The following is a 13,569-nucleotide window of genomic DNA, read 5'->3' on the forward strand; positions in this document are numbered from 1 at the left end:
TGTTACCGAGTCCAAACTCATACTGCTCACTGCACAACAGGCCAATAAATCAAGAGATGAGTTGCTGGGACAAGGTATAGCAACTTTATTCAGAAAGCCAGAAGACCGAGAAGATGGTGGACTAGTGTCCCAAAGAACCATCTTGCCTGAGTTAGAATTCAGCCTTCTTTTATACTAAAAGGGAAGGGAGTACAGTCAAACATTTCCTGGTTCCAGTCAGCCTCTGGAGGGGAGGTGTTAATTTCTTCCTTCCTGCAGTTATGCATAGGGGGGCCTGGTCAGGATGTTTCCTATGAGCTAAACAAAGGTATTTTAGCTTAACACTCATTACCTAGGCAGGGTTCCCAGAGATGGGCCATTATGTGTCATTTAAGCTTATAGGCAACATCCCTTTACTGATTAACTGGTAATAGAATACAAAGGTTCTCCCCTATTACAGAAATGACTCCAACAGCTGACATTAACACTCAGGTTTAGGGTTTACCAGTGTGGCTTCCCCCTTCAGGAAGTACCTGCACTTTCAGCTTCTTCCCCTTCTCTCTCCACTGGCATTCCCCAAACCAAGTAGTGGAGGCAGCAGCCGTTTGGTCATAAATCAATCCCAAGAGATGCTTTATTTAATCAAAACAGATTTTAATCAAAGGATTGAAAGGGAAGAGAAAAAGAGACATGAAATAAATGATTTCATCACATATTACTCAGTAAACAGCTTCTGAGAGCCAGTAAAATTTCAGCATGTCTTTACAAGATGATGGGAATTAATTGTAAGAATCCTTCCACACACTATGAATCACTTTTCTAGGTATAAATAATATTTTTAAAAATTAAATAATGCTTTATGTATTCAATTTATAAAATTTATATTAACGGTGATTAGGAATGAAGATAGGACTAGGATGCAGGTCATCTCATCCAAATCCCATGATCTTTCTATTCTCTTTGCATATTTCCCTATTGCTTTAGCTCTCAACTGTCTCTATGGTAACAAAAGGAACTTTTCCAGTCCTCTTTATGGTTTACCAAGAACTTTCGTATATATACTTTCATGTGCTTATAGGTAATGGGGATCGGTTAAAGGATTCTACAATATTTCAACCAGGTTAAACTGCAATAAAAAAGAACTCCAAAATCTTAGTGGGTGTAACCTAACAAAAGTTTATTTCTCACTCACATGCAAGTCCAAAGTGGGTCAACAGACAGGACTTCATCTTTATAATCCTTTGGGGATGCAGGCTGAGAGAGTGCCACCTTGCACATACCTTCACAGGCTTTGAGACTATTAAAAGGAAGATGCTAAATGGCCCACAGGCTCTTAAAGCTCCCACCTGGAAGTGACACAGGTCTCCTCCACTCACATTTTATTGGCCAAAGTAAGTTGCATGCCTTTTGCTCTGCATTCATAGGGTGTGTGGAAGTACTAATCTGCCACGTGTCTGGAAGAAGAAGAGACTGGACCTTTGTGAACAATCAGAATTACTACCAAGTACACAAAACAGAAATAGCATGAGTGAAGGTTATCCTAAACACTAGATAATTTAATAACTGAGTTGTAATTCATTTAAAACTCATTTGTAGTCTGTGGGTAGGCACCAACAAAAATAAGAGGAAGCCTAGGAGTGCACATGGTTCACAAGGAGAATGAAATCAGGAATGAACAACACTTTTCAAATAATCCTCCACATTAGTCACAAGGATAACTGATGGTTAAACATACATAAACATTTTATCAATCACAGATTCCTGGTTCCTAGGTTAAAACAGTACCATGATTAAAACCAACTATCATGAATATTCAAGGCTTTAGAATATCTCTCAAATGGAGAAAATTATTATGAAAATTTGGTTGCAACTTTATCATATAGCAGCTTCTTTATCTTAGGATATTGAAGTTTTACATTATTTAACTCTCTTTAACTTTAATTTACATGGAAATTTCTCACATATCATTGCCTAAAATCTGCAAAACAACCAAGCAAAGCAGGTCATCCTTATCTCCATTTCACAGATGAGGTAACTGAGGCTCTGTGATTTTATGTTTTGCCCGAGGTCACTCATATGAAAAGAGCACCAAAGCCAAAATTTGAGCCCATTCCTGTCCCATTAATCTAACAGTGAATTGAAATATGTAAGATCTCAGATATTAAGTTGTTAAAGTTGGAATGACTTAAGTCTTCCATTTCTTAAGCTGTGTTCCATCTAAGAACAGATATTCTTAGAATTAAAGAGCAACTAGAAATAGGTTTGGGACCCTCTGGGTTAAAGAAAATAAAATACAATTCCTTACAAGATTTTGGAGAACTTTTAATGCGCTATTAAGCATTGTGAGTTTCAATGAGTGAGAGTGTGGTAGGTAAAATAATGGCCTTCTAAGATGCCTATGTCCTAATCCTAAAACCTATGAATATGCCACCTCATACGACAACAGGGTCTTTACGGATGTGATTAAATTAAGAATCTTGCAATGGGAGATCATCTTGAATTATACTAGTGGACCTCTAATTATCACAACAGTTCTTATAAGAGGAATATGGGAACATCAGTGTTCAGAGTGATGATATGATGGTGAAAGCAGAGATCAAAGTGGTCCAAGGCCATAATTGAAGGATTGTGGGCAGACTCTACAAGCTGGAAAAGACAAGGAAATGGATTCTACTCTAGAGTTTCTAGAAGGAACACAGACATCCCGAGACCTTGATTCTAGCCCAACGACACCCATCTTGAACTTCTGACCTCTAGAATTATAAGAGAATACATTTTTGTTCTTTTAAGCCACTAAATTTGTGGTTATTTGTTACCATACCATTGGAAACTAGTACAAAAGGACGGTAAGTCTTTGCTCTTAAATTTTTTTGCAACTGAACCTTTTATCCCCTAAAATACATACCTCAAGGAATACAGTTTGAGGAACACTGGTATAATCCAACCCCCTATAATTATCTTGAGATATGGATTACTGAGATTGAGAATAAAATGTTTGACCAGGGTGAAAAAATTAATAGTAAATACAGGAGAGAACAGTATTCGACATTGGAGCATGGTGAAAATAACTTACTTCCGCACCCCTTGATTTTAATAGCAAAGGTTTCATCTCCTAACATTAAATGTTCCTGCCTCTCTCAGCTGCCTGGGGAAAAGGCAGCCCTTCCTCCCCATCTCCTCTCTCTACAGCACAGACACTTTTCTTACATGCTGCAGGCAAAAACAATTTGAAGCAGGTGACAGCAGTACTCTCCTTTTTAATGCCCTTTGCCTCAGGCACAAGACTAGATCTTTCCAGACACTAGAAATGTTATGAGAGGACATTCACCCATTCTCCCCTGGCAAAGCCAAAACATACATTTCAATTGGATCTCAGAAATGCTGATAAGTGTCAGAGGTCTGACAGGCTGCTTCTGAAGCAGGTCTCCCATGCAGCATTTTTAACCTGTGTCTTATTTAGAGTGGCCGCACAGGAGAGGAGAGAAGAGGGAGGGCACGGCTCTCCAGCCTCCAACCTTGCCTCTGCCTGTCAGAGATTAGAGGCAGTGGGGGTGAAAATCCATCCTGCTAATGCAAAAGGCTTAATGCTGGTTAGTTTGAAACCAGCAGAACTACAAAACTGCAAACCTTCTCATAGTGCGGCATTTCAGAATCATAAGGAAGTATAAATCATCACTAAAATAGTAGAAAACTGGGCCCCCAGCCTTCACAGGTTTCTACAAATCATTTTTACCTCTTACCCAAGAGACACACTCATGAGGCATTAGGTTTGGAGAAAGGAGGAAAATTTCCTGGAGAGCACAACTATGGTTACGTCACTATCACTGAAGGGGCCAGCATGATTGAACTATTTTGCCAGGACAGTAGCTTCAATCTCCCAAAGGCAATTGCAGTGCTCCAATAAACAGAAAGTGAAGGCCTGCTCAGTAATCTAGAATGATTGTTAATGTGAGTTCCAAAGATATTAAATATGCTTTATTCCAACATGTTACAGGGTCGTTGTTTATTCCATTTTCACAGCCTGCCCCCTCCTTCAGTCTGATCAACATTTGTTCATCGGGATTATGGCCAATATCCTATGGGCTGGAAAACAAGCCACTGTGAAACAAGCAAGCTGCTGGCAGGCTGTGACATTTTTCTTCATCTAGTTGGAGGGCCCAAGTGATGTACAGCTGTCTTCCAAATGAAGGCTACTTGTTTATGCAGAAGGCAGGCTATGGCCATAGGCTATTACTTAATATTTTGAGTTGTCAAATCACTTGCGATGACTGAAAACATTCACCTTACCACTGGGAAGATAATGGGTTGATCTTTAAGAAATGTCTAGTACCAACACCACTCATCACCGTTAGTTTTTCAATGATTCATTCAACAAGTACTTGAGAGTCTTCAATGGGCAAAGATACAGAGATGACTAATTCCTTATACACCAGGAGCTCAGGGTGTTTTGCAATGGGTAAATATGCATATGAATATGTGGAATAGAGTTAGGGTACAAAGAGCAGAGTGAACCATTTCAGTCTAGGTGTCAGGAAAGGTGTCACAATGCAAGAGGCACTTGAACTGAGTCTTCAGAAAATAACTGAGACCTTGGAGGTGGTGGCTTTCCATATCTGGCAGGGGCATTGAGGGGTGAAACAAGAGCACCCACTTGGGGAAGTGCCAATGATTCTGTATGGCTGAATTGTGGGGTGAGGCAGGGAGTGTCAGAGGTAGGCTAAAGAGGCAGACAGAAGCCATATTAGGGAGGGCCTTGCGTGACCTGAAGAACCTTCCGCTTCAGGCCACATTAAGGAGAATCAAAAAGTTTACTCAGGACCACAGCTTGAGCTGAAACTGAAAAAACCCATGTTGTCTTTGTTCACCTAGTATTTTCACAATCAGATCCAGGTACTTCAAACAAAAGGAATTATTTTTCAAACAAAGGGAATTTAATACAGGGCACTGTTTACATAAACGATGGGAAAGTTAAAACGCCAAACTGAGACAGTGAGGCAACCTAGAAGTTAGCGATGGCATAAAATTACAGTTGGCCCTCTCTATCTGTGGGTTCCACATCTGCAGATTCAACCAAGCGCGGATTGAAAATATCCGGGGGACAAAAAATCCAGAAAGTTCCAAAAAGGAAAACCTGAATTCGAATTTACTATACTGGCAACTATTTACATGGCATTTACATTGTATTTTCGACTATTTACATAGGATTTACATTATATTAGGTATAAGTAAGTTAGAGATGATTTAAAGTATATGAAAGGATATGTGTAGGTTATATGTAAATACTGCACCATTTTATTTAAGGGACTTGATCATCCTTGGATTTTGGTATCCGAGGAGGGTCCTAGAACCAATCTCCTGCAGATACTAAGGGACAACTGTACTATGTGATGTTACAGAAACCCAGAAGCTGAGGATGTCTGGCTGGAACTAGGACGACGGCAGGAGCTTCTCCTCACAGATCTAGAAGATAAAGTGATGGGCTCCCTGGCAGGTGCTAGAACAACAGAGGAAAGGCACCTACTTCGAGATGCCACCAGAAAGAATGAGGAAGGAAGAAATATACTGGCTTCTCCCTTTTTCTCTGCTTTTCCCCTTGAACTTCTCATTGACCAAGCAAATCTACAAACCAGTAGGCAAGAAAATGTGGGAAATGTATTGACTCGTGACCCAGAGCAGTGCAGAAAAAGTACAGAGAATGAACATGAGAGAAAACATCATATGACCTACACAGTCCACCTTTTTTTGCTAATCAGCATTCATTACACCCCTCTGCTCATAACAACGTTATTCCCTTTTGTCTTGGAATATTATTTACAGAATCCATAGAATAACTGTCCTGTATAAAATGAAAATGTTCTCACCCTCTTCCCAAATTGGGAGATGTAAAGACCCATCAAAAATCACCATGACTATACTGAAGTAAAGAATCTCCATGTGACATGCAGTCCTCCCCTTTCACGCTACCACTAGGAACTCGACTTATGATGGAGTTATGTTCCAGTAAATACATCATAAGTCAAAAATACTGAGAGTCAGAAATATTGAGAGTCAAAAATGCTTTGAATACACCTGACCTTCTGAACATCATAGCTTAGCCTAGCCTACCTTAAACATGCTCAGAATGCTTACTCTCATTGTGTAGAAGCAACCCAATTTACCCTTAGCAATCGGCTTTAACCATCCAGACATACCCAATTATCCTTTTCTGGCTATTGGATAGGATCAATGGCATGAGAAGCCCAAAAAAGCTCCAATCCAATGGAACCAGTGATGTCTTCCCTGGTGGAATTCATCCTCCTTTGGAAACTAAGGCCTCTAAATGGGAATAGAGATAGGAAACAAAAATTTTGTAAATGTGCCATTAGGTGTAATAAGGAGAGAGTCCACTCCTACTTATACTTTGGTATCAAGACTTGCAAATTCTAGCCATGGGAAAAAAAGTGGCATGTACTGGTCACTAGTACAAAGCAAATGCTGCGTCGTGGAGGGAGCAACTTAATCTCACAGAATGCTGCCTCCTCACTAGTGCTGATACTGAGTCTCCAGTTGATAATCCACCATTCTATCAGGCCATCCACTTCTGAAAGCCGAAGTATAAGACTAAGGAATTTCATGAACCCTTCTCTTGATGTAAAATAATTTCCCCAGTTAGAAGCAATGTTGTATGGGGTACCATCATGATGAGTAGGGTAATAAGTCCATGGATGATGGTGCATGCAACATATTTTAGGCATGCACTACAACTGTAAACCAATTAGGGTTCATTCCATTAAGTACAAATTGCTGCCCCTAACCAATGATGGAAAAGGAGTCAAATATAATCAAACGTCTACTAGGTGTCTAACTTAACCCCTGGTGGTAGAATAGTGCCATATCAGGGGCTCAGGATTGGCTTTTACTGCTGATACATTAGGTATTCAGGAGCCAGGTAGAAATATCAGCCTTAATGAGGGGAAGTCCATATCTTTCCTGCCATTAGAGCCTTTTTGTTGCACAAGCATGAGGATGGCTAAGAGACAAACTGACAGCCACAGAATGCATAATCTTATCCACCATGTTATTGAAAGATACCTCTCCGTGGATATCCTTCGAGGAGCATTCACACGGAGCATAAATATGCTCATGCCTCTTACACAGAGTCTATCTATATACCTTCTCCCAAACCTTATCGTCACTAATCTCCCAACTGTGTTTGTTCTGGGTTCCTGAACAGCAAGCTGAGTCATTAGCCACCGCTAACAAGATACTGTAGACCCATACCTCAGGACATACCTACGTCTTAGAAAAAGAGATAGCCCCAGATGTACTGAGATGGGATTTTCCTTAACAATTTTCTTTAAGGGCTACTTCAGTGGTTCTGTAATATAGCACGAATGATTTGGGCCTTGTTCCAGCAAATTTTACAGACTTATCTGTAAACCAGACTTGAATTCTTTTGTCTTCCATCAGTTAGTAATGGAAACTCCCTATAAGACCAAATGGATGTTATGAGAATCTGCAACACCAGCAAATTCTCCCTACCTGTCTCTCCCAGACCTTTGTAAGCCCAATCTCGCATATATGTTTATTTGATGATGGATGGCTACTGAACAAATACAACCTTATGGCTTGGTAAATCAGATAGAACCTAGTTCATGATGGGCAGCTCAGAAGGCACAGTCATCTGGTGTCCCACAATCAAGCAGTCAGTTTTTAGAACGCAGTGTGTAAGCCAGTTGCATCAGTAGAGGAAGAAATGGTTTTGCTCCAAAACCCTAATGGCCTGTACTGTGATTTTTCTATTAGAGGCTAGAATGGCATCTGCTAGATCATAAATTCCAAATAACAAGAGAGCTTGTATGAAAGCCTAGACCTTAGGCAAAGCCTTCTTTTTCTCTGAGTCTTACTAAAAAGTAAGGATTATATGAGATACTCAGTAAATGAATCAGAACAATACATCAATTATGGCTTATGTTTCCTCCAAATTCCATAAAGACCCACAAGGTTTACTATACCTCTTTCTTCACGGCAGGAAATGTAAGGCACAGCAACTTGTCATTCACATTAAAGTTTTTAAATAAGATGCCAGGTCACTGGGGTTTTCCTTCCACACTCTAGCACACAATTCTTGCTACTTGCTGCTCACCAGAATCAGTAAGTATAATGCCTCTGATATAGTGACAGTATGATATTCTGTGAGATATACAGATCATCAGTGTCTCTGTACTATATTATGATAGAGGAAATTGAGTTGGCATGGCCCCGAGGTGAGAGAGGGAAGGTATACTACTGCCCCTTCCAAGTAAAACAAATTGTTATTGATAATCTATGTTCATTTGTAGGGGAAATAAATTATTTACCAGAGCAATAGTTGAGATCCAGGTGTTACGACAACTTGCTCCAGCAAATATATCAGACCTGAAACATGTTACAGTTGGAATTACTATTGGATGAAATTTTTCTAATTCTCAATTATTTTTAAAGATACGTCAGCTTTAATCTGGAGGAAGCAGGCAAGTTAAACATGAACGTGATAGTAGTCATAACCTGTATCCTGCAAACCTTACATGGTAACACTTCAGTCTCTCAATTCCTACAGATATTGCTTTTCATTTACTATCTCAGTTGAGAGGTGCACTTCCATGGGCTTTGACTCAGCTCTTCATAACATGATAGCCCCCATTCCATGAGTCAGGGAGCCAATCTGGGGATTCAGCCAGTTTCCAATATGTCTATTCTAACTCTACATTCAGGAACTGGAGAAATAACCACAGGTTGGGTTCACTGTGGGATTAACTGGGGCCAAACTCCATTTACCATCATATCTATAAGCTCCTACTGACATCACTGGATCAGAGTTTCATTTTGTGACACCAGGTATTAGCCTCAGCTAAGAATCCATGTCTAAAAATCTCCAAATTCCTGGATATTTTCCATTTCTCTTTGCACAGTTATTCTGTTAAATTCAGATCCCTTTAAAGACTTGGCAGATGACTTACAGTATATACTTGTGGCAGTGTTTCACAATCCTTCTTCAAGGGATGCTGGCCTCCTCCTTAGGCTCTGGATCTGTGAACTGGCCCACATCTGGGAAGAGGAAGAGCAGTTGTGACTTCCTATTGCATTTATTCAAGGTGTTTTCTGATCACCACACCTAATGTTTCCTGGTTGTGTTAGGTCAAGCAATTCTTTGTTAGGCTTCTATGTAACTCCTAGGGAAACTATGATTAATTAGCTATCATCATAGATCCCTGCAGGTAAAAACATCCTGGTTGCCACTCAACCCTTCCTGCTCATTACAGTAATTGGGTCACCTTGTCTCTATCTGTAAAGTGATACTGCAACCTGATCCCAGACATCCTAAGATCTCATCTTCTTATTAAAATCAGTTCACTTCAAAGGCATCATCTCTTACTGTCATCCACAGCCTGCAGAGGAAAGTCACCATATACATTTAAGGATACTGAAGCTCCTCTCATTAACGCAATTACTGATGGTTTAATAAAAGAAGAGTCCTCTAGATTTCTCTTTCAAGAGATTGTCATGAGGAAAATGAGTAGGATGCATATAATAAATTCATTCCAACATTCTCATCTCCTTATGCTTCTGAATTCTTATTAAGCTTTATTCCAGGGAAGTTCTGGCATTTTATCCTCATTTCTCATAGACCACTTTAAAGTCCATGTTTCAGTAAACCAATCAAACAATGCTTTAGTGAAATTTTCAGCTGATTGAGCTAGTACTCAAACACATTTAATCTGGATACTTAGGTAAATATACCTATATTAATAAATACTGACCAATCCTACATCATATTCTGCCTTTCTTAGACTTACTCATATAGATTCCATCTCCACACGTTTTTCAGGGGTCTGCTAATAAAAATTAGCAAATATTTGCAATTCTTTGGATGTAAAAAATATTTACTCTGGGATAAGGCTTTGCACTTCACCTGAGGTATCAATAAGAGATACTTCTGATGAGTCTTTAGGAAAATAAGCATCTCCTTTCAAGGCAACTTTTTTCAGGTGAAAAAACTGTAAGCTCTTTAAGTAAGGGAAGACTACCCTCATCAGACATAGTTGCATCTGCTGGTAAAGGAAACTTGGGATATCAAGTGATCATGGTTCTCAGATTCAACTGCAATTTGTTCAAATAGCAATGCCCCCCCGCCCCAAACTCTTCAGTAAAGAATAAAGAAATTCATTCTTCAAAATTAATGCCTTAATACTAACATAATAAACTGATGAGCCTGTGTTTTCAACTTGCATGGTAACCTTGCAAACTACACATGATTCTGATGCTCAACAATTATTTCCCTCCTGATACAAAAAATTCTAAGAACACCATGGCAGCCCTCTGACTCCTTGGTTTTCCCTTGAGCTAAGAGTTTAAACCTCTAGACTTATCATTTTCTGTTTGTATGCAGTCCAGCACAATCAGAACTAGCGATCCCATTTTTATTGTCAAATGCAACAGCTACTTGTTTTCCCAAAGTCTAGTTTTCAATTGTCACATCATCCCAAACAAACCAGGTTATAATTTAAAGTAATTGTGATGTCATTTGATAAGACAGATTAATTATAGTATCCCATTTTTCACCTGAGAGAAGTTCTGTACTGTGTTCAAGCTAAAAGAAGCAAGCAATCGAAGTTCAAAATTTTCTCTTGAGGATCTGTTTCCTGGAACTTATCCTGATACCTCCCGCCTAAAGACTGTATCAGTAAAGGTCTAACCAGGAAAATATAAATCAATGTACGTATTTCAAATAAAGGAAATTTAATACAGGCAAATGGTTATACACGTGTTGACAGCACTGAGAAACTTAATAGGAGATCACGAAGCAATCCACAGACTGGCAACAGCAGGAAAGCCAGTACTACCCCATAGGGCTATAGGAAGCAGAAGTGACTTTACTGAAGCCCGAAAGCCAGGAGTATGTAATGGGGGCAAATATCACTGGGGGAGCTGCCTGGGTGAGATGGGACCACTGAATGAGGGGTTATCTGCCAAGAGCTGGAGTTAAGGAGATGCAGCTTCTGCCAGAGATGCTGTCTAAGTCAACATGAGAGGAGATATAACCTTAAATTCCCCCTTTCTCTTGTATTTCACCTTTTCTTCCCATTGGCTGACCCTACCTAATAGCTAGTTAGTAGTCCCTTGCAACACAGAATCAAAATGGGAATATTCAGTAAATTGATCTGAGAATAAAAATATGCAATAAATTGATCTGAGAATAAATAAGCAAATGACTGGCTTGCTTTCACAAAGAGTAATGGAAAGAATTTGCCACCATTCCATTTGGAGTTTTAGCCAGGGCAACTCACAAGTAGCTAGAATTCCTTGTACCTACTTCCTATAAAGTCATTTTCTCTGTCATGCATATATTTCTAGTTCAATCCAGGGTAGAAAGTTTGATTTCACACAAGAAGTTTCATCAGCTACAGGAATTTAGACAAGAAAGCTGGGAATGGGTCATTGTCTATAAAAGTTAACTATGTGTAATAGGTGTTGAATACAGACTTCACCTCTAATTCTCCCAATGCCACCACTATTAAAATAATTGACACCAACCCCACTGAGGTTTGTATTAATGTATAAAGAGAGCATAAAACATACTTAAAACATAGTATTATACCACAAATTGCCCTAATATTAGTATTACAGAACCTGAGTTTCAGTTTCAGTGACTCACCTCTCTGAGATTCAGTCTACTGTTCTCTAAAACAGATTAAAATAATTTGTAAGTCCTTTCCATGTATTTGTTCAAAAAATATTTTCCCCAGTCTCCTTTGCTAACTGACTTTAGCTAAGCACAAAGAATATAATAATTTATCATTGCAGCCCATGTATATTTCATGAAGCCAAATGCTATGGTTATTAATCAAACAGACAAATGTATATTAAATTGTAACTGTTCTGAGTGCTATGAAGGAGAAATGTATGATTTCATGCGGGCATTTGGTCTAGTTAGGGAGTCAATTAAGGAGTCCATGAGGAGATGATCCTTGATATGTAGGCGTTCAACAAGGAATGAGATGAGAGGAGAATGTCCAAGCACAGACAAAAGCCCTGTGGCTGGAGGTATGTGACATGTATATGAGGCTGAAAGGACAATGTGCCTGGAGCCAATTAAAGAGGATGGGAGCATGGTGCACACGGACACTACAGAAGCAGTTAGGGGCCAGAATACGAATGACCACAGGGCTTGTGAAATAAACTGTTTTTACCCATAGAGCAGTGGGAAGCCATCAAAGGGTTTTGACCTGGAAAGTAACATGTTCAGATGTGCACTATGAAAAGATCACTAGCTATGCTATAGAAAATGAATTGGAAGAGAAGTAGCTACTCTGGTAGCTCAGCTTAGGTTATAGTTGATAGAGACAATGAGTAGTAGATATATTTCAGTGAGTTTTAGGAAACTAAAATAACAGGACTTAGTGCTGAGTGGGATTGGCGTAGTGAATTAGAGGGATTTGTCAAGGATCCATGGGTGGATATTGGTGCCTTCACTGATAGCATTACTGATGGCATCTGCTTGAAAGAGACCAAGGTGAAAGGACAGGATACAGGGTAACTGTGAGTATATTCTTGGACATATTTGATTCAGGTAAATTGAGCTATGTAAGAGAAAGTGCCAAGTAGGCAGGTGGATATTCAGGAGTGAAACAAAGGAACAGTCTTGACTAGAACAAGATATTTGGGCTTCATCACCTTAGAGATTGTCATTGAAGTCTTGGGCAAGAGTTAGATTGCCTAGAAGAAGAATGGAGGGTAGAAAGAAAAGGGGACCAATAATGGAACTGTGAGTAATCTCATCAGCCAATGATTACTTACTAGAGGTTGAGTCTAAAACAGAAATAGGAAAAGAATGAACAGATAGGCAGGAGAAATGCCAAGAAAGTGTTAGGTCACAGAATTCAAACAAAGTGTTTTGAGAAGGAGGATGTGTTGAAAGCTGCTGGGAGGTCAGGAAGAGGAGAAGTGAAAGAGTCCATTCAATTTAGTGAAATGGACAGTACTGATGACATAAAGGAGAGCAACTTTGGTGGAGTCAGGGGATCAAATGCCAAACTGAGGTGAACTCAGAAGAAACTGGAAGAAATTTGCCGTAGAAAGGAGGAAAAGAGAATGCAATATGTGAAGGGTAAAGAGGATTCTTTTTGTTGTTCTTAAAAAATAAAAGATATAAACATGCTTAAGAGTTGATGGCAAGTATCCAATTGAGAGGGAAAGTTTTACCATATAACATCAAGAATAAACAAGCAACGGTGTAAAGTTCTGGAGCAAGCCAGAGTGGGTAAAATTCAAAGTGTTAGGTAGTAGGGACATCATCATAAAGAGAAGGAAGAAGGACAGGGCAGATGCAAATTTATGTTTGTTATTTGGCAGATGCTTTGCTGTTACTGAGGAGATGACAGAATTGTCTTGTGAAGGCTTTTAATTTCTCTCCAAAGTCAATGTTCTCTTCCTGGGGAGAGAGGGGAAAACAGCTTGGGAGATGAGAAGGGCCGGAAAATGTAGGGAAGCAGGAAGCAGAAGGGCAGGACATCTCCAACTCAAGTTTTCAATGATCGTATAACTTCACTTCCTATGTGCTGTATACCGATT

The sequence above is a fragment of the Balaenoptera acutorostrata genome, chromosome 6 (genome assembly GCF_949987535.1).
Source record: "Balaenoptera acutorostrata chromosome 6, mBalAcu1.1, whole genome shotgun sequence".
In the NCBI taxonomy this organism is placed as follows: domain Eukaryota; kingdom Metazoa; phylum Chordata; class Mammalia; order Artiodactyla; family Balaenopteridae; genus Balaenoptera; species Balaenoptera acutorostrata.